The sequence below is a fragment of the Crinia signifera genome, chromosome 5 (assembly GCF_055691185.1).
Source record: "Crinia signifera chromosome 5, ASM5569118v1, whole genome shotgun sequence".
In the NCBI taxonomy this organism is placed as follows: Eukaryota; Metazoa; Chordata; class Amphibia; order Anura; family Myobatrachidae; genus Crinia; species Crinia signifera.
The window spans coordinates 12,145,024-12,170,747 of record NC_139221.1 but is presented as its reverse complement, the minus strand read 5'-3'; the positions used below and the strand labels follow the sequence as shown (position 1 = coordinate 12,170,747).

At 52.5% G+C, this 25,724-nt stretch overlaps 1 protein-coding gene across 2 annotated transcripts in view; it reads left to right on the top strand.

Moving 5' to 3' along the window:
- Positions 1-10,778: 10,778 nt before the first annotated feature.
- ALS2CL (ALS2 C-terminal like) overlaps positions 10,779-25,724 on the top strand; it is a 104,029-nt gene continuing 89,083 nt past the window's right edge. The window contains exons 1-2 of one of the 2 annotated variants that reach the window (XM_083186685.1): positions 10,779-10,916; positions 15,175-15,298. The gene's annotated coding sequence lies outside the window, so the exon portion shown is untranslated. Of the gene's footprint in view, positions 10,931-15,174; positions 15,299-25,724 lie in introns of both variants that reach the window. The other variant, XM_083186684.1, reaches the window with a different exon arrangement.

Here is a 25,724-nt window from a genome sequence, read left to right as displayed (position 1 = left end):
GCTAGGGGGCACCAGCCAAAATATTGCATAGGGTGTCATTTAGGCTAGGGCCGGCTCTGCCCCATGGAAGTACGCCCCAAAACCCGTGGATCCCGCCGCATCTGTGAACAGCTGCAGTTCAACGTTGGAGGCGGGGTCAGAAGGCCAGATGAGCTCCCTATTAAACTGTTCAAGAAAAACGGACCAAACTAAAAGGTCGTCCCGCATCTCTCGACATAGTCTGACTGTGTGATGAGGGTGCCTAACCCCTGCCGTGGACCTCTCTAGCTTACGGCAAAACACCCTACCCATTGGGATAATGCGACACGCAAAATTAAAAGATCCTAGCAAAGATTGTATGAGCCGCAACCTGACCCTCTTCTTTTGCCTGCATTCACTAATGAGGGACTGCAGCTTGCATACCTTGTCCTCTGGGAGCTGGCAGCAACCTGTGGCCGTATCTATCTCAATGCCCAGATAAGACAGAACCATGGCAGGGCCCTCCGTCTTATCTGTGGCAATGGGGACCCCTAATGACGCCATGACATCGATGGCGGATGCCAGGATGTTTGCACATGTGTCCTGCCCGCCTGGCCCCACAAAAAGAAAATCGTCCAAATAGTGAGCCACGCCACTACAGCCTGTGACGTCTTGAATGCACCAGTGCAAAATTGAACTGAATTTCTCAAAGTAAGAGCAGGAGACCGAGCACCCCATGGGCAAACACTTGTCAATAAATATACCCCCGTCTAGATGGAAACCCATGAACCTGAAAGACTCTGGGTGTAGGGGGAGGAGACGGAAAGCCGACTCTATGTCCAATTTAGCCATAAGGGCCCCGCTGCCAAACTCTCGGACCATACAGAGAACCTCATCAAACAATTGGTAGTGGACGCCCCGTGGGGGTAAGACAGGTGCTAAATTAGCCTATACATGCCCGGGGTTTTCTTTGGAACCACCCCCAGAGGGGAGAAGCACATCCCGGGCAGCGGGTCAGTGTGAAAAGGCCCCGCCATCCGGCCAAGCCGGACTTCAGCTTGCACCTTGCATCTTACCACCTCGGGGAAATCCCTTGCTGACTTAAGGTTCCTTTGGGACATCACCGAGACGGATTGGGGAATAGGCAGGCGGAAACCATGGGTGAAACCGAGGCCCAAAAATATGGCGTCGGCTCTGTTTGGGTAGCCAGCTAGCCGGCGTACCAACTCGGGGACAACTATGGGGGACGGGGCCTTACTTACTGCTAGTGCTGGGCTCACTTTGCTCAGTGTGGCGACCTGGTGCCCGGCAGGACTTTCCGGGGTGGCCCGTCCCGCAATAATGGCACTCGTGACGGAAACGGCATTTTGCGCCTCGGTCACATTTGCCATTGTTAAACGCAAAGCACTTCCCTTTGCCGCCGGGCTTGGCCCCGGGTTTGCCCCCTGGAAAGGACGTTTTGGTGGCGTAATCCGTGGAGGGGTGGCCCTTGCCTATAACCTCTAACCAAATCTCCACGTGCTTACACCCCATCGGCATGATTTTGGACCCGTCGTGGTTAAGACGAAACTTTTCGTCGTAGTCACGCCAAGCGGTGCCCTTGTAGGAAATGAATGTCTCGAATTTACCTGTTCAACCAGGAACAGGTAACGAAGCACATTCAAATGTTCCTCCGGGCAAAAACCAGGAAACCCTTCAGCCAATTGTGGAAGCCCTTAAATGTGAGCTCCCCATTGGCTGCAGCCTTTTTGGCTTTATCCAAATCCTTTTTCATGTCGTGGTGAGGGAGAAAAGGTTGACGAACTTGCCTTTCCTAATCTTGTCCTTAATGCCCTTGTGCAAACCCCGTGACACAGCCGTGTTGGAGCAATGCACCATGTCCCCAGAGAGGGGAACTTCGCCCTGCGCGCTGTCTTTCCTTGTGCACTTCTTACCCCTAACCTTTTTGGCTACTGCCCGGGCCACTAGTTTAGCAAACTTGCGCGAGCGCTTCGGGGACCCAGACCCATCGCTACTGGCAGATGAGTGACCAGAAGATGAATCACATTCAGAAGAATCAGTATGCTCACCACCCGCTGACGTGTCTCCCTGCTCGGCTGGAGCTGAGGCTGGAGGCGCAGGATCGGCAGCCCTGGAGGTAGATGCCAACAATGGCACCAGCAGAGGTGTGCTGGGGAGTTCACCTGCGGCAGTACTCGACGAGCCCCTTGCGGTTGACCGTTGCCGAGATGGTTGGTGTGGTTGGCCTGGGCGTCTGTACCCTGTCCCGTACGGACACCTGTTCGCTGCTGTGAGAGGACCCCCTGCCTCCAGATTCACGACCAGCACCTGTGTTAAGCTCGGGAGACAAAGGCATAGCATTAACTGTTGACCAAAAAAGGGAGGAGTCGCCTGCGTCACCCCTGTGCAACCGCCCTCCTACCCCGCTACTAGTGGTGGAAGAATGGGGCTGCGGTTGAACAAATGACTGCGGCTGGGTGTAAGGATGAGAGTACGGTGCCCCAGCTTGTGCCTGCTGCTGGCCGGACGGCCAGTATTGCCCAGGATGCAGAGGGTACCCGCAGCCGTGGTGACCGTAGGGCCCCCCGGTCGCCCCGCTAGTACCTGGGAAATAGGGGAAACCTGGTGACTGAGTCCATGCGGCTTGGGGACCAAAATGCTGCTGGCCATGTGGGTAGCCTTGCTGAGCATAAACAGGAGGGGTAGCAAAAGCCCAAGGCTGCGAAGCCTGTGGCTGGGGAGCGGGCTGAGGAAAAGGGGGGTAGCACGCTTGCATGCCGGGGGCGCCATAAGCCTGCACCCCGTGCTGCGGTGGGCCCTGCCCCTGGAAACCGTCCCGGAAACCCACCCCGGCCCCTGCACCTGGGAACCAGTGCTGCTGCTGGGGAAAACCGGGAGCTGGAGGCTGTGCTGGTGCTGGAGCACCAGGGTGTCCCCCTGTGTCACGGGTCACCTGTACCACTAGTGAGGCGGTGGGGAAACTGCTGGTTACCAGTCCACCCCTTGATGGCGTTAGCCTGCCCCCTCCCCCATGTATGGTGAATACCGGCCCTTGTCTGAGGGGGATAGCTCCCCCGGCGGGGCCCCCAGAGATCTGCTGCATGGGGCTCCCCGCCGGTGTAGGTGGGCGGGGGGACCCCCGGACGCCTGTCTGTGGGGAACCTGGCCTTAAGTGCCCCTGTGGGCCTGCAAGCAAGGCGGCTTGCAGGCTGGGGGCCTCTAGGCCGGACCCAGCCTGTTACTGGCCACCGGAGGTTTGCGCAGCTGCGGCGGGGTCTGCTCCGACCCCGCCTCACTGCTTGGCATCCCCCTTGAGGTGAGGCGCTCCCCTCTATCCCGGCCGCGTGACTCGCAGCCGGGAGCGGAACGGGAACGCCGTAGGCAGCGGGACGCTGCGTGCCAGACACGCTGGGGGCGACTGATGTGCCCGCCCCCGGCGAGGATGTGCCAGAACGTATAGGGGACCCAGGGGGGGAAGGAGCCGCAGAGTAGCTGCGACCACCCGGCGTCCGCCTGCCGCCGCGTGCTGCGGCATTGGAAAGCGGACGGGTGGCGTCAGCCAGCCACCGGGGGGGGGGGGAGCTGAGCGCTTGGGGAGGCCAGACACAATGATCAAAAGGGAAAGACAGCAAAGCTAATTCCAAGAAACTACTTAGCTCAGCGTCACTGCGACTTCTCTCCACTGGATCCACTTTCTGTCCCTGATCACTGATATAACCCTCTCTTGCTGATGCCCTCCTGCTACCTGATTGGCAGAACTAACTGCCACTCAACTGTATTTCCATAGGGCTTCACACAGATGCTTCTGCTGTACATTGCTTGTGGACAACAAATTCACAGGCTCTTAAATTCCCTCCAGCCTATGTGGCCCTCGCTCTGTCTTAGAACAAAGTTTTACATTTACAGCCTAGGCTAGACTTAGAAAGGTATTATATTAATCACTGCATATTTGTAATGTCTTTTACTGTGTTTCCACTCAAACATCTGAAATACTGTGACATACTGTATTGTGACGTACTGTACTGTGACATACGCAACCTTTGAAATATGTGGACATTAGCTGGGAAACCACTGGTTTCAAACCAGTGACCTAAACACTAAGAACAGTTATACATTTCCAACACTAGGTGGCACCATGTCCACTAGGTCGGAGTGAAAAAGTTGAACTTGAGATATTCAAAATCGGCCAGTGTGGAGAAGTTGTGACTTTATACGCCAGTGATTGGCATATACTGTATGTACTGCTGGATACCACTGATAGAATGAATAACACTCAATAGCATATCCAGTAGACTTTTATTTTCAAAACATACAATATATGGTTTTAGAATTCACCCTGGGACTGATACGGCACACTTAGCATCACCCTTGTAATGATATGGCACACTTAGCATCACCCTGGGACTGATATGGCACACTTAGCATCACCCTGGGCCTGATATGGCACACTTAGCATCACCCTGGGCCTGATATGGCACACTTAGCATCACCCTGGGACTGATATGGCACACTTAGCATCACCCTGGGACTGATACGGCACACTTAGCATCACCCTTGGACTGATACGGCACACTTAGCATCACCCCTGGACTGATACGGCACACCTAGCATCACCCTGGGACTGATATGGCACACTTAGCATCACCCCTGGACTGATATGGCACACTTAGCATCACCCTGGGCCTGATATGGCACACTTAGCATCACCCTGGGCCTGATATGGCACACTTAGCATCACCCTGGGACTGATATGGCACACTTAGCATCACCCTGGGACTGATACGGCACACTTAGCATCACCCTTGGACTGATACGGCACACTTAGCATCACCCTTGTAATGATATGGCACACTTAGCATCACCCTGGGACTGATACGGCACACTTAGCATCACCCTGGACTGATATGGCACACTTAGCATCACCCTGGGACTGATATGGCACACTTAGCATCACCCTTGTAATGATATGGCACACTTAGCATCACCCTGGGACTGATACGGCACACTTAGCATCACCCTGGACTGATATGGCACACTTAGCATCACCCTTGGACTGATACGGCACACTTAGCATCACCCTTGTAATGATATGGCACACTTAGCATCACCCTGGGACTGATACGGCACACTTAGCATCACCCTGGACTGATACGGCACACTTAGCATCACCCTGGACTGATATGGCACACTTAGCATCACCCTGGGACTGATACGGCACACTTAGCATCACCCTGGGACTGATACGGCACACTTAGCATAACCCTTGGACTGATACGGCACACTTAGCATCACCCTTGGACTGATACGGCACACTTAGCATCACCCTTGTAATGATATGGCACACTTAGCATCACCCTGGGACTGATACGGCACACTTAGCATCACCCTGGACTGATACGGCACACTTAGCATCACCCTGGACTGATATGGCACACTTAGCATCACCCTGGGACTGATACGGCACACTTAGCATCACCCTGGGACTGATACGGCACAATTAGCATCACCCTGGACTTGTACGGCACACTTAGCATCACCCCGGGACTGATACGGCACACTTAGCAGCACCCCGGGACTGATACGGCACACTTAACAGCACCACTGGACTGATACAGCACACTTGGCAGCACAATTTGGACTGATATGGCACAATGGGCAGCACCCCTGGGCTGATATTGAACACTGGGCAGCACCCCTGGACTGATATTGAACACTGGGCAGGGGTATGGGTCATTCGGTTTTGTCCATCTGAGAAGGAATTTGCCTCTAAGAGTGAACTAGAATGAGGCCCTATGTTCCATAAACCTTCTCCTCCTGCAGAACACAGAGGCTGCACACTGCACAGTAACTGGGGCAAAGTGTTATTTTGTCTTTGTCTTGGGTTATGTCGTCCCCTGAGAGATGACGCGCACCATGTCCCTGTGGGCAGAGACCACACCAGACTTCTGCAAGTTTGCCATGTGAATCTTCCTTCTTATGATCATTACTTCCTTGAAATAGTCAAATTGAATCAAATATAAAATATATAAGCAGATTGCTCTTCTCCATGGGGTTGGGGGGGGGTCATGCTTATTATGAATGATGATTCCTGTCAGTGGCGTAAGTTTGTTCCAGTTGCCCAGAGGCAAGATATATATTGGTGCCCCCCCCCCCCCCCACACACACACACACACACACCACACCATACCTCCCAACTGTCACGATTCCGTCGGGACAGTCCCGATTTTCGGGTCCTGTCCCGACGTCCCACCCGCGGCAGGCATTGTCCCGCTGCGGGGGGTGGCAGTTGGGAGACCCCCCAATGTAGTAGAATAGACGCTGTGCGCATGCGCACAGCGTCTATTCTCGTATGAAAATGAGGTCGCGGCTAATTAGCATAAGCCGCGCCCTCATTTGCATACACCACGCCCCCTTTTCGGGCGCTCGCGCGGCTTCGCCGCGCGAGTGTCCCTATTTCTTAACATGAAAAGTTGGGAGGTATGCCACACACACACACAATATTTCTGTTCAGAAATATAGATAGAGATAACATATTAACATATATATTTCAGAACTCAGCCACAGAAGCAATATCATTGGCTTTTAAATTACTAATCTAAGCTTCCAGGGGGAGGAGAGGTGCCCCCTTGGGAGCAGGAGCCCGGCGGCAGATGACTCCATTGCCTCCCAGAGTTCTGCCTCTGATTCCTGTAATGCCAGGTGCAAACTAGATGATATTGAACTTGTGTAATAGCAGGGCACCCACTAAGAAAATTGCTTAGCGGGCGATTCTGCGTAAGAAAATCGCATTGCATCGCATGCAATTTTTGCGTGCGATCACATGCGATGCGATTTCCATATGTAATTTATTCACTTCACTGTGGCCGCAAGTGAGATGCAATCACATACGATTTTATAGGGTAAGATGCCATTGACTTTGCTATACATTTGTATGAGATGCAATGAGATTTAGCCCCCCCCCCCACACACACACACACACACACACACACACTATCCACGCCGAAGTGTGGCGAGCGCAGTGATCCCCGCGCGGGGCGGCGGAACATGTCCTCCCGACCTTTTCATACCCCCACTATCCACGTAGGCGTGGAATAGATTTTTTATAGTGTGGCGAGAGCAGCGAGCCACCGAGCCCGAAGCGTGGCAATTGCAGCGAGCCCAGCGATGGGACTTGGAATACATGTAAAGTAATCCACGTCCCCTCGCAATCTCTCCATATATGGAACTAGACACGCCCCTTTGGGTGGAGCATGACACGCCCCTTTAATGGGGTGCTGTGCAAATTCTACTACCAACTATAATCTCCCTGAATCTAGTTTTTAAAAGTAGGCAAGTATGGCTTGGGGCAGGTTAATTTACACCTCCCCAGTGGCTGCTATTGTCTGCAGCCGCTGGGACAGAGGTTCTGCCATGTTGACCAATCAACAATGATCAGCAGCAGGGCAAATGCTGGGAGAGAGCACAGGGAGGCAGAGGGTCCCTCTGAGAGTGTGCTGCCTGTCCCTGGGGGCCCCCAAAGACTGCTTTTTAAGATACTGCTCTGATTTATATAGCAGTCTGTGGGGGCCCCTACTGTGTGCTGGCCCCAGGCCGACAGCTCCTGTCCCCCTTTGGGCATACCTCCCAACAATCCCGATTTCAGCGGGACAGTCCCGATTATCAGGGCCTGTCCCGCTGTCCCTCCCACGGCCGGCAGTGTCCCGCGGTGAGGGGGGGCTGTTGGGAGTCCCCCTGTCGGCTGCTAAGCAGCGGGGAATAAACGCTGTGCACATGCGCACAGCGTCTATTCCCGCAGCCAGGGGGCTGGGGGCATGGCTAGAGGGTCACAGAGCCTCTGGGTCATGCCCACATAGCGGCAAAATTGAGGCATGGCCTCGCGGGAGAGCCGCAAGTTTAGGCCACGCCCCCGAAATTAGGCCACGTCCCCTAAAATTTCCGGTGTGCCTGCGGCACGCAGCAGCTGCGTCGCGCCTCCAGCTCAGCCACAGTTGGGAGGCATGCCTTTGGGTAATCCGGCCCTTGCAGAAACAGTAATGGCCCTACACCCTACCACTGGTGTAAGGCTTCTCAGCACCCGAGGCGAAACTTAAATGTACTAAATCCAGTGGCAGCCCATACCTTTCTGGGGAGGGGGGCTGTCTGTTGATGCAGACATCTCGCCCCCCCCCATCGCCGTCGCTGCGGTTCCTCCAGAGTGCCCAGCGCCTGTGCTGTGATCACAGGCGCTGGGACTGGCGCAGTACAAACCTCTGTACTGCGCATACGACCAGCTTTTATTGGCTGCTTCAGCAACAGCCCATAGAAGGAATCTTGTCCCCGCACCTGTGCAGGGGCGAATTTAGGGGTGAGGCTGCCCCTAGGCACAACATTTTTGCCCCCCCCCCCCCCCCCCAGTATTTTAATACAATCATTATGATCAATGATTACAGTAATTTTTGGTGGTGCTGATTTGTAATAGTGGCGCACTCTATTTCCATTCTTTCCATATATATATATATATATATATATATATATATATATATATATATATATATATATATATATATATATAGATAGATTACATACAAATTTTACTGTAGCCCACCTCAAAAAAATGTAAAGCAGTCTGGACTGCTAACTGTATGGAGGACCCAGACAGAGGGAGGGTGAATTAACTTTATGTGCAGACTCAGTCAGTCTCTCTCACACTGACTGACTGCAGGGAGGTTCACGCTGCTAAGCCTAGTTGCTTTCCCTGCCGGCGGCAGTGAGCCAGAGCAATTCAGCTTAGCTCACCCAGCGGCAGAGTCGGACGTGCAGGGGGACCGTCGGAGATAGCCGGTGATGTACTCTGCAGGGCAGAGCGGGTAGGCAGTGGCGGGTGATGAGTGGCACTGCCGCCGACATATGATGAATCATGTTGGCGGCGCCGCCGCTTGTCACTTGCCGCTGCCCACCCGCTCTGCCATGCTGCTATTTAAAAGAATGTCAGCCTGCTGTGCCGCCCTTGATTGGTGCCGCCCTGAGGCCCGTGCCTCACGGGCCTAGGCACAAATCCGGCCCTGCACCTGTGCAATACAAATGGCAGGCACCGGGACCAGTGCGTGTGCTGTACCGATATATCGACGATTTTGCACAGCAGCCCACAGAAAAGCGTCCAAGAGGGAGGGAACACCTCCCAATGGGACTGCCTTGGTGACTGGCAGGTTGGACTTTCAATAGGAAGTCACTGCCAGTCACAGTGAAGCCAGTGCGGTCTCACAGACTGCATCTGGCTTCACTACAGTGCAGGCTTGCCTACCCACACCCCCCTTCCATGCCACACTAATTATCGGGTTTTTGCGGGTCCGCAGCAAGGGGTGGGACTAAAATGACGCAAATCACGTAATTTCGCACCATTTTAGCCCCGCACCCTACTCGCGGACCCACGAATCTCGTCGTTTGCATGGATTGGGGGTGGGGCTTTCAGTCATCAGCCCTGTCCCCGCCCCCCAACCTGGAGATCCAGCTGTCACCCGGAGAGGCTATTTGAAAAGTCGGCAAGTATGCTACAGTGGCAGATTTTACCTGGGGGGCTGCAGCCCTGCAGCCCATAAGTAAAAACCGCCAATGACTAAATCCAAAAATGTCAGACAAGTGATTTTCATATTTCTGTGCATGAGTGGCGGCTGCGGCGCTCATACACAAAGTTTTATGCATTCCCAAAGGGTGCAATCACACTTTGATTGACAGCGGCAGCATCGAGGTGGTGGCAATGCAGAGTTTAGGGGGTATGGGTAAAAACCGGACCCAGACAAGACCACAGACCCCCGGACCGGACATCAAAATCTGCAGTCCGGAGCTTGTAGTGTCCGGTCCGGGGGGGTGTCCTGTCCGGGGGTGTCCTGTCTGGGGGGGCATCACATAACAGCTGTCACCAGGGAGAGGAAGAGGGGGAGAATAAAGCCTCCCTGTATGGTCCGGGCATGTAGCACAAACCGGAATGGTCCGGGCCACATAGGAAGGCTGTAATCTCCTCTTCCCCATGTCCCTGGTGACAGCTATTACAGCCATCCCCCCGGACAGGACACCCCCCAGAACGGACACTACAAGCTCCGGACTGCAGATTCAGATGTCCGATCCGGCTGTCCGGGGTCTTGTCTGGGTCCGGTTTTTACATAGTCCCGGGTTTAGGCTAAAAGGTCCAGCCAACGCAAGCATATCTGGGGCCAGATTCTCTAAGCTTCAAAAATGATAAATTGGAGAGTGATAAACAGCCAGCCAATCAGCTCCTGCCTGACATTTTTCAAACCCAGTCTGTGACATGGCAGGTAGGAGCTGATTGGCTGGCTGTTTATCACTCTCCATTTTATCATTTTTGAAGCTTATAGAATCTGGCCCCTGGACTGTTGCGAAACGAAGCAGGGTGCTGGTGTCAGCCCTAATCGCTGCGTTCGCGGCAATTTCATCGATCCAATCGCAATTAGATTGCAGGGTGGGTTTTCAGATCAATCTATGAACAGAGCTGGGTGGGACGAGGCTCCCTTCATTACTGTGCACGGTGCGCCTGGGACAAGGATGGATAACGCTTCGGCTGACCGCTGCCGGCGGTGACCTTGATGCGCTTCTGTGTAATGCTGACTTTATTTTTTTCTTTCACCCTAAGATTTTTAATCTCACTCTCTGTGAAATTCCACAAGTGATTCTACTCTGTGTGACTGCACAGGAATCTGAGCAGCAATCAGCAGGCTGCTATTATTACAGTGGGCCCGTTACTGGCCGGCTGACCTATAGCAGCGGGCTGCAGCTGACATGTGGCTGGTTTAATTTTAACCGACTTAGAGAGACTGCCAGTCACCTGGCCGGCTGCCACTGATTAACATGTCCACCAGGAATGCAGTGCAGGCTGGGAGAGGCAGCGGCAGGCTGGCACTTCCTCGTTTAGACACTCACTGACCGAGTTATCGGAGCTTGGAGCACTTGGTGTCTGAGTCACCCAGGTGAGCGACGGAGGGTGAGTGCTGTGTGTAACATGTGTACAGCGCTCCGTTACTGGCGGTGCTCGGAATGTGCAGTACGTGATACTCTGTAGATCTTGTTTCAACTTGTATAAGTTCTGTTTCTTCTTGTCATAGCCAAAAAAGCTGTGTGTGTGTGTGTGTGTTTTTGTGTGTGTGTGTGTGTGTGTGTGTGTATATATATATTGTGTTTTACAAGTGGTTCCAAAGTGGCCATTATATAAAAATGCCTGTAGCTATAGGGATCATTGGAGCAGATATAATACGCCTGGAAGAGCGATAAAGTGGTGGTAAAGTGGAAGGTGATAACGCACCAGCCAATCAGCTCCCAACTGTCATTTTTCAAACACAGCTTGAGAATACTTGCCGACTTTTCAATGTCCCTCTCTGGGAGAAGCCCGGAGAGGACAACAAAATGTGCAGGTCGGGGGGAGGGGACAAGGCTGCCGTATCAAAGTCCCGCCTCCAATCCACGCAAACGCCGCAATTCACGTGTACGCGAGTAGGGGGTGGGGCTAAAATGACATTAAATTACGCGATTCACGTCATTTTAGTCCCGCCCCCTCCCCCGGACCCGCGATTTACGGCACTTCTTTCCCCAGCTCCGGGAGGGAGCGGGGGCTCTGGGGGGAATGCGGGAGCCTTGCCCACCTTCCCAGGGGGCCGGGAGCGGGACCCGATTTTCGGGAGACTCCCGGCCATTCCGGGAGGGTAGGCAAGTATGAGCTTGAGATATGCACAAGTGCATTAGGGTCTAAACCAGGCATGTCCAACCTGCGGGCCTCCAGCTGTTGTGAAACTACACATCCCAGCATGCCTTGCCATAGTTTTAGCATTCTCTAATAGCAAGACTGTGGCAAAGCATGATGGGACGTGTAGTTTCACAACAGCTGGAGGGACACAGTTTGGACATGCCTGGTCTAAACGCTCTAGCGCTCAGGCTCTACTGTGCTGCAATAAAGGCCTGATGCAAGGCTGCAATTTTTGCAGGTGTACAAAAACCATGCTGCACTGCAGATGGGGCAGATGTAACAGGTGCAGAGAGAGTTAGGTTTGGATGCAGTGAGATCAAACTGAAATCGAAATTGCTGTGTAAAAATAAAGCAGCCAGTATTTACCCTGCACAGAAACAACATAACTCTCCCTCTAACGCTCTCTGCCCCCCTGCAGTGCAGCATGGTTTTGCCCATTTTTAGAGCAAATGTATCTGCAATCAGGTCTGAATTAGGAGTCAGGAACTGTCCCACTAATTGGACTCTGTACCGCTGTCCCAACTGTGGGTCTAAGTGTCCCATAGGCAGGGGGGGACAGTTGGGGTCACCAAATAAATGGCATGCACATGCAAATCAGTACAGGGAGGGGAGCCAGGGCTGCCAAGCTGCTTGGCACACCCCAAAATTGGAAAAAAGGAAGAGGCATGGCATTAGGCCAAATCCCATCCACCCGAGGTCACATCTACCATCTCGTTGCTCCGTCTCTTTTTCAGGCCGATCCCACCTCTGGGAGATTGCTGGTATTTCTGGGAGTCTCCCTGACAATCGGGTGTGGTATAGGGGTTCGACAGTCAGGATCCCGACAGTCATTAGTACGACGTCGGGATCCCGACTGGCCGGACTCAGAGAGCATGGTGAGCGCAGCAAAGCCCCTTGCAGGCTTTGCAGCGCTCGCCACGATGTGGCCACCTATTCTATTCTCCCTCTATGGGGGTCGTGGAACCCCACGAGGGAAAATAGCAGGTGGCCATCGGGAACCCGGCTGTCAGTGTTTTGACAGTCGGGATCCCGACGTCGGGTAAATGTCTGTCGGGATCCCGACTGTCGGGACCCCGTCCGGTACCCCTGACAATCAGGGAGAGTTGACAAGTATGGGTAAATAGACATATGGGTACTGTTTACCTAGCGCGGCGCCCATCGCGTTGATCGCATGTACATCGCATGCCATTAAAATGGCATGCGATGCCTGCGATGCGATGGGTGCGATTGTAGCGATTTTACATAGGGAACAATGTTAAATTACCTTCCAATCAACCAGATCAACCCAATGGACACAATTTTACATAGGGAACAATGTTAAATAGCCCCCAGACCACAAATTGAATAGAATAAGCACCCTGAAGTGTGAAATGCCCTCCCCCCCCCATTGTTAACGTCACCCCACGGTCAACGTCATCCTGAAGCGTGGCGAACGCAGCGAGCCCGCGAGGGGCGGCGGTACGCGTCCTCCGACCTTTTCATACCCCCACTATCCACGTCGGTGTAGAGTTAAGAATAGAAAGTGTGGCGAGCGCAGCGAGCCGCCGAGCCCGAAGCGCGGCGAGCGGACGCGGATACCTTCACAGGTATCCGCGTCCCCTCGCTGGCTTCACAGGTATCCGCGTCCCCTCGTGGGCTTCACAGGTATCCGCGTCCCCTCAGGGGGCTCGCTACGCTCGCCACGCTTCGGGCTTGGTGGCTCGCTGCGCTCGCCACACTATCTATTCTCAACTCCACGCCAACGTGGATAGTGGGGGTATGAAAAGGTCGGAGGACGCGTACCGCTGAGGCGGCGGTACGCGTCCTCCGACCTTTTCATACCCCCACTATCCACGTCGGTGTAGAGTTAAGAATAGAAAGTGTGGCGAGCGCAGCGAGCCGCCGAGCCCGAAGCGCGGCGAGCGGACGCGGATACCTTCACAGGTATCCGCGTCCCCTCGCTGGCTTCACAGGTATCCGCGTCCCCTCGTGGGCTTCACAGGTATCCGCGTCCCCTCAGGGGGCTCGCTACGCTCGCCACGCTTCGGGCTTGGTGGCTCGCTGCGCTCGCCACACTATCTATTCTCAACTCCACGCCAACGTGGATAGTGGGGGTATGAAAAGGTCGGAGGACGCGTACCGCTGCCCCTCGCGGGCTCGCTGCGCTCACCACGCTTCGGGTTCACGTTGATCGTGGGGTGGCGTTAACAATTGGGGGGGCCCAGGGTGGCTATTTGGGGTGTGTGGGCCATTTAACATTGTTCCCTATGTTAAATCGGGTCAATGGACCCATTTAACATTGTTCCCTATGTAAAATAGCGGTAATCGCGTCGGTCGCATCGCATGCGATTTTTTGGCCGCATGCGATGCGACCGACGCGATTTACATTTTAACATGGTTTTCTATGTAAAATCGCGGGCATCGCATTGGTCGCATCGCATGCCATTATAATGGCATGCGATGTACATGCGATGCCTGCGATGGGCGCCCTTCTAGGTAAAGAGTACCGTAGTGTTATTTAGACAGATGAATCAGGCACAATGGGGGAAATTTACTAAGATGTGTAGGTACTTGTTTCCTAGCGTGGCGAGCCCCGCGAGGGGACGCGGTTACCTGTGAAGCCCGCGAAGGGACGCGTTTACCGGTGAAGGTATCCGCATACCCTCGCGGGGCTCGCTGCGCTCGCCACGCTTCAGGCTCGGTGGCTCGCTGCGCTCGCCACACTATCTATTCTCAACTCCACGCCGACGTGGATAGTGGGGGAATAAAAAGGTCGGAGGACGCGTACCGCCGCCCCTCGCGGGCTCGCTGCGCTCGCCACGCTTCGGGTTGACGTTGATCGTGGGGTGGCGTTAACTATTTTTGGGGGGCCATTTCACTGGTCAGTGGTTTTTTTTGGGGTCTCTGGCCCATTTAACATTGTTCCCTATGTTGATTTGGTTAAATTGAGGCATTTTACATTGTTCCCTATGGGAAATCGCGGGCATCGCGTCGCATGCGATTTTTTAGCCCGCATGCAATGCGACCGACGCGATTTTTTTACCTGCGATGCCCCAGATTAAGATCGTTGTGGCCGTGCTAGGAAACAAGTACCGATGTGTATTCTACGTCACATGTGATGTTGCTGTGGGCAACCAATCAGAATATACTTCCTATTTATTTAGCACCCTCTAGGAGAAAGTAGACAGGATCTGATTGGTTGCCCATAGCAACATCACGTGTGACGTAGAATACACATCTTACTAAATTTCGCCCAATAACACACAGTTAAAGACAGTTTGTATCGATTAACCCTTTATCGACATTTCTCAAGTATGTTCTGAGGAAAGTGTGAATTGAAGCTGAAATGTTAGACAGTGTCCACAGTGTTCGGTTGAATTTGGAGTGATCCCATGGATGGCTGTGTGACAGCTTTGCATGCACACCCCCAGAGTCTATAGGAGGTACTGCAGCACAGGAAACCCTGTGTACGGTACAGAATGTGGCTAATCACCTGTAAATCATTCCAGCTCCTGCTGATCGCTGCTTCTGAGGATAGTTACGTCTTCAGTATAAAACAGCAGTTTCTCGATTTCCCAGCAACGGATTGATAAATGCTTACAAGGAAGTAGATAAGGACGTTCTATCTTTGTGGTAAGTTTCTGTACAGTGCTCTGATTTATCTTCTTATTCAGTCCTTTCAGATGTATTATATAATGTTACTTTTCAGCTGTAAATAGTCTGTGAGTAGTATGACACTGCTTGTGTAGTGCTACTCAGTTGGGTGTAGTATGACACTGCTTGTGTAGTGCTACTCAGTTGGGTGTAGTATGACACTGCTTGTGTAGTGCTACTCAGTTGGGTGTAGTATGACACTGCTTGTGTAGTGCTACTCAGTTTGGTGTAGTATGACACTACTTGTGTAGTGCTACTCAGTTGGGTGTAGTATGACACTGCTTGTGTAGTGCTACTCAGTTGGGTGTAGTATGACACTGCTTGTGTAGTGCTACTCAGTTGGGTGTAGTATGACACTGCTTGTGTAGTGCTACTCAGTTGGGTGTAGTATGACACTGCTTGTGTAGTGCTACTCAGTTGGGTGTAGTATGACACTGCTTGTGTAGTGCTACTCAGTTGGGTGTAGTATGACACTGCTTGTGTAGTGCTACTCAGTTGGGTGTAGTATGACACTGCTTGTGTAGTGCTACTCAGTTGGGTGTAGTATGACACTGCTTGTGTAGTGCTACTCAGTTGGATTAACTAGTTGTAGTTGGGTAATAACTTTTGCAGTAATTTTATGCATATGCCACTATAGCCTAAATTTAAAAGAGTATTTTAGGAATATGGTGAAAGTAACACCTATGGGGGCATCGCTAAGGTGGGCCACCAGAGAGGCTCACGTCTACAGTAACTGGAAATGAAAGAGCCCCAAAATAGTTGCATATTGCAGCACATAATATTATATGAAATAGAAAAGGGCCTTCCCCAAACTGTTGCCACGGAGTTGGAAGCATAGTCTAACATGTCTTGGTATGCTGGAACATTCATATTTGTCCTTTACTGGGGATATGGGACTCAGCCCAAACCCTAACACACAGCCCCATACCATTATCCCTTCACCACTACCAGCCCCGCACCATTATCCCTCCTCCACCAGCCCTGTACCATTATCCCTCCTCCACCAGCCCTGTACCATTATCCCTCCTCCACCAGCCCTGTACCATTATCCCTCCTCCACCAGCCCCCGTACCATTATCCCTCCTCCACCAGCCACATACCATTATCCCTCCACCACTACCCCTGTACCATTATCCCTCCACCACTAGCCTCCATACCATTATCGCTCCTCTACCTGCCCCATACCATTATACCTCCTCCACCACCCCTGTACCATTATCCCTCCTCTACCAGCCCTGTACCATTATCCCTCCTCCACCAGCCCTGTACCATTATCCCTCCTCCACCAGCCCTGTACCATTATCCCTCCTCCACCAGCCCTGTACCATTATCCCTCCTCCACCAGCCCTGTATCATTATCCTTCCTCCACTAGTCCTGTACCATTATCCCTCCTCCACCAGCCCCCAAACCATTATCCTTCCTCTACCAGCTCTGTACCAGTATTGGTCATCTACCAGCCCCCATACCATTATACCTCCTCCACCGCCCCTGTACCATTATCCCTCCTCCACCAGCCCTGTACCATTATCCCTCCTCCACCAGCCCTGTACCATTATCCCTCCTCCACCAGCCCTGTACCATTATCCCTCCTCTACCAGCCCTGTACCATTATCCCTCCTCCACCAGCCCTGTACCATTATCCCTCCTCCACCAGCCCTGTACCATTATCGCTCCTCTACCTGCCCCATACCATTATACCTCCTCCACCACCCCTGTACCATTATCCCTCCTCTACCAGCCCTGTACCATTATCCCTCCTCCACCAGCCCTGTACCATTATCCCTCCTCCACCAGCCCTGTACCATTATCCCTCCTCCACCAGCCCTGTACCATTATCCCTCCTCCACCAGCCCTGTATCATTATCCTTCCTCCACCAGCCCTGTACCATTATCCCTCCTCCACCAGCCCTGTACCATTATCCCTCCTCCGCCAGACCCCAAACCATTATCCCTCCTCCACCAGCCCCGTACCATTATCCCTTCTCCGCCAGCCCCCATATCATTATCCCTCCTCCACCAGCCCTGTACCATTATCGCTTGTCTACCGGCCCTGTACCATTTTCCCTCCTCAACCAGCCCTGTACCATTATCCCACCTCCACCAGCCCCGTACCATTATCCCTCCTCCACCAGCCCCCATACCATTATCCCTCCTCCACCAGCCCTGTACCATTATCCCTCCTCCACCAGCCCCCAAACCATTATCCTTCCTCTACCAGCTCTGTACCAGTATTGCTCATCTACCAGCCCCCATACCATTATACCTCCTCCACCACCCCTGTACCATTATCCCTCCTCTACCAGCCCTGTACCATTATCCCTCCTCCACCAGCCCTGTACCATTATCCCTCCTCCACCAGCCCTGTACCATTATCCCTCCTCCACCAGCCCTGTACCATTATCCCTCCTCCACCAGCCCTGTACCATTATCCCTCCTCCACCAGCCCTGTATCATTATCCTTCCTCCACCAGCCCTGTACCATTATCCCTCCTCCACCAGCCCTGTACCATTATCCCTCCTCCACCAGCCCTGTACCATTATCCCTCCTCCACCAGACCTGTACCATTATCCCTCCTCCACCAGCCCCCCTACCATTATCCCTCCTCCACCACCCCAGTACCATTATCCCTCCTCCACCAGCTGCCATACCATTATCAATCCTCCACCAGCCCTGTACCATTATCCCTCCTCCACCAGCCCTGTACCATTATCCCTCCTCCACCAACCCCCTTACCATTATCCCTCCACCACCAGCCCCCATAACAGGTATCTCAGGTCACTTGCTGGAGGTATTTCTCAGCCCCAGGACAAGTTTTGTGGACATGGCTGGTTTTGTACGGACATGCCCAGTGGTAGATTCAACTGACGGATCTACAGCCTGGAATCTTGTCCCATCCACTGTATCCACAGTTATCTCACTAATGACCCTGCTCTTACAGTGATATCAAGTATCAGTATGCAGATATATAGGGCGATGGCCAATTGTTTGTCTCTCTGGATCTTAAACCGAAAGTGAAGGGGGATTGGAGGTCAATATTTAATTGCTGTTTTTTTTTTTTGTGATTGTAAAACCCAGAGGTTGGAGTAAGCAGCATAAAAGTTCTGTTTAAGCACTCAAACGGGTCACTTTTTGCTCGTGTCAGCTCGCCATCCCCATGGGGTGGAAGAAAGAATAGAGGCACCGGCTGCTGAAAGGTTGCCACCTAGTGGCTGCCAACACAGAAAACAATTTAATAATGCCCAAACTGTATACTATAGTTTAGTGGTGTGCAGGCAGGGGGTGGGATGCAGGCAGGGGGCAGTAAACTGGCAGAAGGTAGTATGAAGGCAGGGGGTGATATGCAGGCAGGAGGTGGCATGCAGGTGTAGTATGCAAATGAGGAGTGGTATGCAGGCAGGGCGGTATGCAGGCAGGTGATAGTGTGCAGGCAGGGGCATTATGAAGACAGGGGGTGGTATGCAGGCAGGGGGTGGTATGCAGGCAGGGGGTGGTGTTCAGGCAGGGGGTGGTGTGCCGACAGGGGTGGTGTGCCGGTAGGAGGTGGGGTGCAGGCATGGGACGGTGTGCAGGCATGGGGTGGTGTGCAGGCATGGGGTGGTGTGCAGGAAGGAGGTGGTATGCAAGTAGGAGGTGGTGTGCAGGCAGGGGGCGGGGTGCAGGCATGGGGTGGTGTGCAGACATGGGGTGGTGTGCAGGCATGGGGTGGTATGCAGGCAGGGGTGGTGTGCAGGAAGGGGGTTGTGATGTTCAGGCAGGAGGTGGTATGCAGGCAGGAGGTGGTATGCAGGCAGGGGGTGGTGTGCAGGCAGGGGGTGGTGTGCCGGCAGGGGGTGGTGTGCCGGCAGGGGGTGGGGTGCAGGCATGGGGTGGTGTGCAGGCATGGGGTGGTGTGCAGGCAGGGGGTGGTGTGCCGGCAGGGGGCGGGGTGCAGGCATGGGGTGATGTGCAGGCATGGGGTGGTGTGCAGGAAGGAGGTGGTATGCAGGCAGGAGGTGGTATGCAGGTAGGAGGTGGTATGCAGGCGGGGGGGGGGTGCAGGCAGGTGGTGGTATGCAGGCAGGGGGTGGTGTGCAGGCAGGGGGTGGTGTGCCAGCAGGGGGTGGTATGCAGGTAGGAGGTGGTGTGCAGGCAGGAGGCGGTATGCAGGTAGGGGGTGGTGTGAAGGCAGGGGGTGGTATGCAGGTAGAAGGTGTTGTGCAGGCAGGGGGTGTTGTGCAGGCAGGGGGTGTTGTGCAGGCAGGGGGTGGAATGCAGACAGGGGGTGGAATGCAGGGGGTGGCGTGCAGGGGATGGCGTGCAGGTAGGAGGTGGCGTGCAGGTAGGACACGGGGTGGTGTAGAGGGGCTAGGAGGTATGCAGGCAGGCCGGGGGTTAATGTAGGAAAGGGATGATATGCAGACAGGCAAGTGGTATGCAAGCAGGGGGTGGTGTCATCATCTAGTGGTGTGACCAGCTATCTAGTGGTGTGACCAGCTATCTAGTGGTGTGGCCTGCTATCTAGTGGTGTGACCAGCTATCTAGTGGTGTGACCAGGTATCCAGCGGTGTGACCAGCTATCTAGTTGTGTGACCAGCTATCTAGTTGTGTGGTCAGCTATCTAGTGGTGTGACCAACTATCTAGTGGTGTGACCAGCTATCTAGTGGTCTTGCCAGCTATCTAGTGGTGTGACCAACTATCTAGTGGTGTGACCAACTATCTAGTGGTGTGACCAACTATCTAGGGGTGTGACCAGCTATCTAGTGGTGTGGCCAGCTATCTAGTGGTGTGGCCAGCTATCTAGTGGTGTGGTCAGCTATCTAGTGGTGTGACCAGCTATCTAGTGGTGTTACCTACTCTCTAGTGTTGTGACCAGCTATCTAGTGGTGTGGCCTGCTATCTAGTGGTGTGGCCAGCTATCTAGTGGTGTGGTCAGCTATCTAGTGGTGTGACCAGCTATCTAGTGGTGTTACCTACTCTCTAGTGTTGTGACCAGCTATCTAGCGGTGTGACCAGCTATCTAGCGGTGTGACCAGGTATCTAGCGGTGTGACCAGCTATCTAGCGGTGTGACCAGCTATCTAGTGGTGTGACCAGCTATCTAGAGGTTTGACCAGGTATCTAGCGGTGTGACCAGCTATCTAGCGGTGTGACCAGCTATCTAGTGGTGTTGCCAGCTATCTAGTGGTGTGACCAACTATCTAGTGGTGTGACCTATTATCTAGTGGTGTTGCCAGCTATCTAGTGGTGTGACCAGCTATCTAGTGGTGTTGCCAGCTATCTAGTGGTGTGGTCAGCTATCTAGTGTTGTTACCAGCTATCAAGTGGTGTGGTCAGCAGGCAAGGGGTGCAGGAAAGACACAAGCAGGGGGTGCAGGGAGCGGTATACAGGCAGGCAGTGGTGGATTCAGGGGTGGGGCACCCGGGCACGTGCCCCCTGTCATTTCATTTGTAGCTGAGGACCAGGGCTTTCCAACGAGCCCAGCCCCGTGTCTCTAGCCCCCCGGGAACCGGAGATATCGCCTGGCAAACCTGTAACGTTTTTCCCCCCATAGGATAATATGGGACCCGTCAATTCCGACCCCCACCCGATTCCGATGGCTGCCAGTTCCCCCCTGGCATCACAGAAGCTTGTGGATGATCTCATTCAATTCCAAATCGCTGCGCCTTCAATATGATACCAGACTGGTCCATATCATTCAATGGGTTTCAGAGATATAGCATGTAAACCAATTTTTTTATATTTGAAATGTAATTTCATGGCTGTTCATGTTCTTTGAGGGCAGATTACTCTGGAACCAAACGTTCCAGTTTCACTGGACCTAAATCATTCAAAGCCCACTCAAAAGTTCTTCAATATAATACTTGTCTCATGTAAATGGGTCAGTTAGTTCCGAAGATATAGCCGGTTAAATTAGATAACTGGTTAAAGGGGGGGAGGGGTGGTTTTCTCTCCCCCTCGCACCAGAAAATGCAGGGACTAGGCTGGTGTAAAAGGGGCCAACCCGGGAATGCATTTTCTGGTGTGAAAGGGGTATTATTTCAAATAGCCGGGACCTGCAGTGCTCTGAATACAGCCAGGCTATGCCACTGTTAGTGGCTATCACTTCTGCCTGGCGGCGGCTGTCACCCATTTACCACGAGCATGTATTCCCCCTTGGCAATGAGCATGGAACCCTTGGCAATGAGCATGTAGATAATCAGCACTTATGTAGCATAATTTTTAATAGGCATTATGGTGTTTGGCATAATACATAATGGACATCATGCCGTGTAACTTAACGTGTAATGGACATTATGGTGTAAATGTTTAATGCGCGCCTTTGGTGGACAATGTCCCTGTTTATGAAGAGAATTGTGAATTTTTATCTTAATCTGTGTGGTATTATGTGAATTCTGTCTCAATCCGTGTGGCATTATGTGAATTTTGGCTCAATCCATGTGGCATTATGTGAATTTTGGCTCAATCCGTGTGGCATTATGTGAATTTTGTCTCAATCCGTGTGGCATTATGTGAATTTTGTCTCAATCCGTGTGGCATTATGTGAATTTTGTCTCAATCCGTGTGGCATTATGTGAATTTTGGCTCAATCCATGTGGCATTTTATGAATTTGGCTCAATCCGTGTGGCATTATGTGAATTTTGGCTCAATCCATGTGGCATTATGTGAATTTTGGCTCAATCCGTGTGGCATTATGTGAATTTTGGCTCAATCCGTGTGGCATTATGTGAATTTTGACACAATCCATGTGGCATTATGTGAATTTTGACACAATCCATGTGGCATTATGTGAATTTTGGCACAATCCATGTGGCATTATGTGAATTTTGGCTCAATCCGTGTGGCATTATGTGAATTTTGGCTCAATCCATGTGGCATTATTTGAATTTTGGCTCAATCCATTTGGCATCATGTGTAAGGGGCAAGTATAATGGGGTCTAGTATTTTGTTGCATAATGTGTAGAAGTTGTATATGGTGTTGTACACTACACTCCAGGACATGCCCCCTGTTAAATGGCCACACCCCCTTTTCCGGAGCGCGCCTTAGGCGCGTGCACAACTACATCCTTCACTTTTGTTGCCATGGTGGGCCTGCGTACTTTAAATGCCAGGGCCTATTTTTAATCCCATTCCCAACCTCTCTCTGCCGCTCTCTTAGCATGTACACTAGCACCATTAACACCGCCCCTCCCCCACCTAAACCCTCTTTTATCATGGTGTCCCCCCTGTAATTTTATCCTGGATCCGCCCCTGCAGGCAGGAGGTGGTGTGACCAGCTATCCAGTGGTGTGGCCAGCAGGCAAGGGGTGCAGGGAACAGGACACAAGGTGTTGGTATGCAGATGGGGTGGTGGGCAGGCAGGAGGCGTTATGTACCGCCTCTTGATTTTGCATTGATTAAGGATTGCATTGCATAGCTGCCCCCCCCCTCCCGTCCTGCAGTGTATAAGGCATATATGCTGGAGCAGGACATCATGATCCCATTCTGGAGGGCCGGAGTGAGGGCCTTATTCTGGTTGAAGTTCGCAGCTCTGAGTGTGTTTTTAAGCCTGGCTGCCATTCGCATTGCCGTCCGTTTCCCTTCACATGGCAAATTCCCCTGCACGGCTGCGAATGGATGTTTTGCATAAACATCCATTCGCAGCCTAGGGGGCGAGACCCACATCATTCGACGCTCGCCGACCATTGAATGATGTGGAACGCACATGCTAAGAAGTCTTAGCTTTGCATGCGCCCTGTGCGAGGACACCGGCAGCCGCATCACTGTCTCATTTCCCTGGGAATGCCAAGCGTTTCCATGGGAACACCCATGAAACACTGGGCGTTCCCATGGGCGCCTCTATCCGCCACTGTTGGGTGTGTATGGGACGGCGATCTTGCCATTTGCCAAGCCTGTACACACCCGGCATTTGCACATGCACATAAATGCGTATGCAAAGATGCAAAACGTTGCGCTCCCGTGCGAAATCACACGGGAGCGTGTCAACCAGAATAAGGTCCTGAGTACGTTGGCCTGTGTTCCCGCAGTCCCTGCTCAGCATGCACATTGTCACAGCCCAGCCTGATCCTCGCAGTAAAGCGATCAGCAGGTTTCTATTGAAGCCCGTGTACTTGTGAATATACAATGATAAATACTGTGTCTCTGCCCATAGAGATCCATATTGCTGCCATACGGACTGTACATTTCTGGTGGTCCCTCGGCCCCTCTGAGGTCACATCTATTCTAGTTTCTGGTCCCATCACAGCTTTATCTGCATTTCACAGCATATAAGAACCGGATGGCTTGGTAAATACTGCTGCATCTGCAGTCACACATGTCACATACAGGGTTGCAACAGGGATGTTCCCTGAAAAGGCCGCGCTGACGAGAACATTTCCCAACCCTGCTGACGGTTGTGATGCTGACACAGAGTTTCCTTTTTCCTATGACGGTGCAGAATGTGCAGCCAGCCCGTACTGACAGCAGCTAAACCCAGAGTATTGGGAGTGTAGTGCTGATCTCCGATCTTATGGTGCAAAAAGTGCCCTCTTCCAGCACCCGATGTCGCATGCCATCTGCAATGGCACATCGGATGCTGGGAGAGGGTGGGTGGTGTCCATCTGAGTACCTTAGCGCTGTGATGGGGCCCTGGCGGATGGCGGGGGTCAGTGCGGCGGCAGAATTTAAATAGAAAAAAAAAACTGGCCAGCCTTCTGATGTGTAGCACATAATATCTATCGACGCAACATACGACTGGCGTGCATGCGCATTGCATCGGGGGACCGATTCGATGTGCAAAAAATCCATCGATTTATCGCACAGATGTGGTCGAAACCCATCTACGGTGCCCAAAGCAAGGCGAACGCAGCGAGCCATGCGAGGAGACGCGTTGCTATGTTTTAGTGTCCATGTCAACTGTGTTGAAATTCGGCACAAAAAAAGTGAAAAACCCCATGTTGACCTTTTGACTGTCGACCTTCCCCATGTCAACCTAATGCTTGCGTCGACCTAATGACCCGGTCAACCTAACCCATCTCAGCATTCAGTCATGTCGACCTTCCTGCATGTTGACCTTCAGTTATATCGACCTTCCTGCATGTTGACCTAGCGGTGTCGACCTAATGCTTGTTGACCATACCTGTACAGATGGCTCACTCATGCGCACAGCGTACCGTGCGCATACATACTTGTCCGATAATCGCTCGTCCTGCTAATTCCCAGCACAGCGCACAGGTCTGAATCGGCCCTATGGGACATCAGCACAGTTATATTATCTACAGGATAACACAACTTCCCACATTACCGAAACGTTTGTGTAAAATAAAGAGACACTGTTGCAATTTTGGAAATGCGGCACAATGGCTAATAACGCACTTTCCAGTAAAAGTGTCAGAAGATTTAGAGTTAGTGACATTATGTAGAAATACCAGACTTTCGGCCTGATTCACAAAATGACCAATGCCGGTGCGGGGGTGCTGCTAAACCAGTCACAGGCTTTTTTTTTCGCGGATTGCAGCAGCTGCTTGTGACATCACGTAGCCTCCATGCAGAACTACATTTCCCTGCACAACTCTGTCCAGCACTACATTTCCCTGCACAACTCTGTCCAGCACTACATTTCCCTGCACAACTCTGTCCAGCACTGCATTTCCCTGCCCAACTCTGTGCAGCACTACATTTCCCTGCACATCTCTGTGCAGCACTACATTTCCCTGCACAACTCTGTGCAGCACTACATTTCCCTGCAAAACTCTGTCCAGCACTGCATTTCCCTGCACAACTCTGTCCAGCACTACATTTCCCTGCACAACTCTGTCAAGCACTGTATTTCCCTGCACATCTCTGTGCAGCACTACATTTCCCTGCACAACTCTGTCCGGCACTACATTTCCCTGCACAACTCTGTGCAGCACTACATTTCCCTGGACAACCCTGTGCAGCACTACATTTATCTGCACAACTCTGTCTAGCACTGCATTTCCCTGCACAACTCTGTCCAACACTACATTTCCCTGCACAACTCTGTCCAGCACTACATTTCCCTGCACAACTCTGTCCAGCACTACATTTCCCTGCACAACTCTGTCCAGCACTGCATTTCCCTGCCCAACTCTGTGCAGCACTACATTTCCCTGCCCTACTCTGTGCAGCACTACATTTCCCTGCCCTACTCTGTGAAGCACTACATTTCCCTGCACAACTCTGTCCAGCACTGCATTTCCCTGCACATCTCTGTGCAGCACTACATTTCCCTGCACATCTCTGTGCAGCACTACATTTTCCTGCACAACTCTGTCCAGCACTACATTTCCCTGCACAACTCTGTCCAGCACTGCATTTCCCTGCACAACTCTGTCCAGCACTGCATTTCCCTGCACATCTCTGTGCAGCACTACATTTCCCTGCACAACTCTGTCCAGCACTACATTTCCCTGCACAACTCTG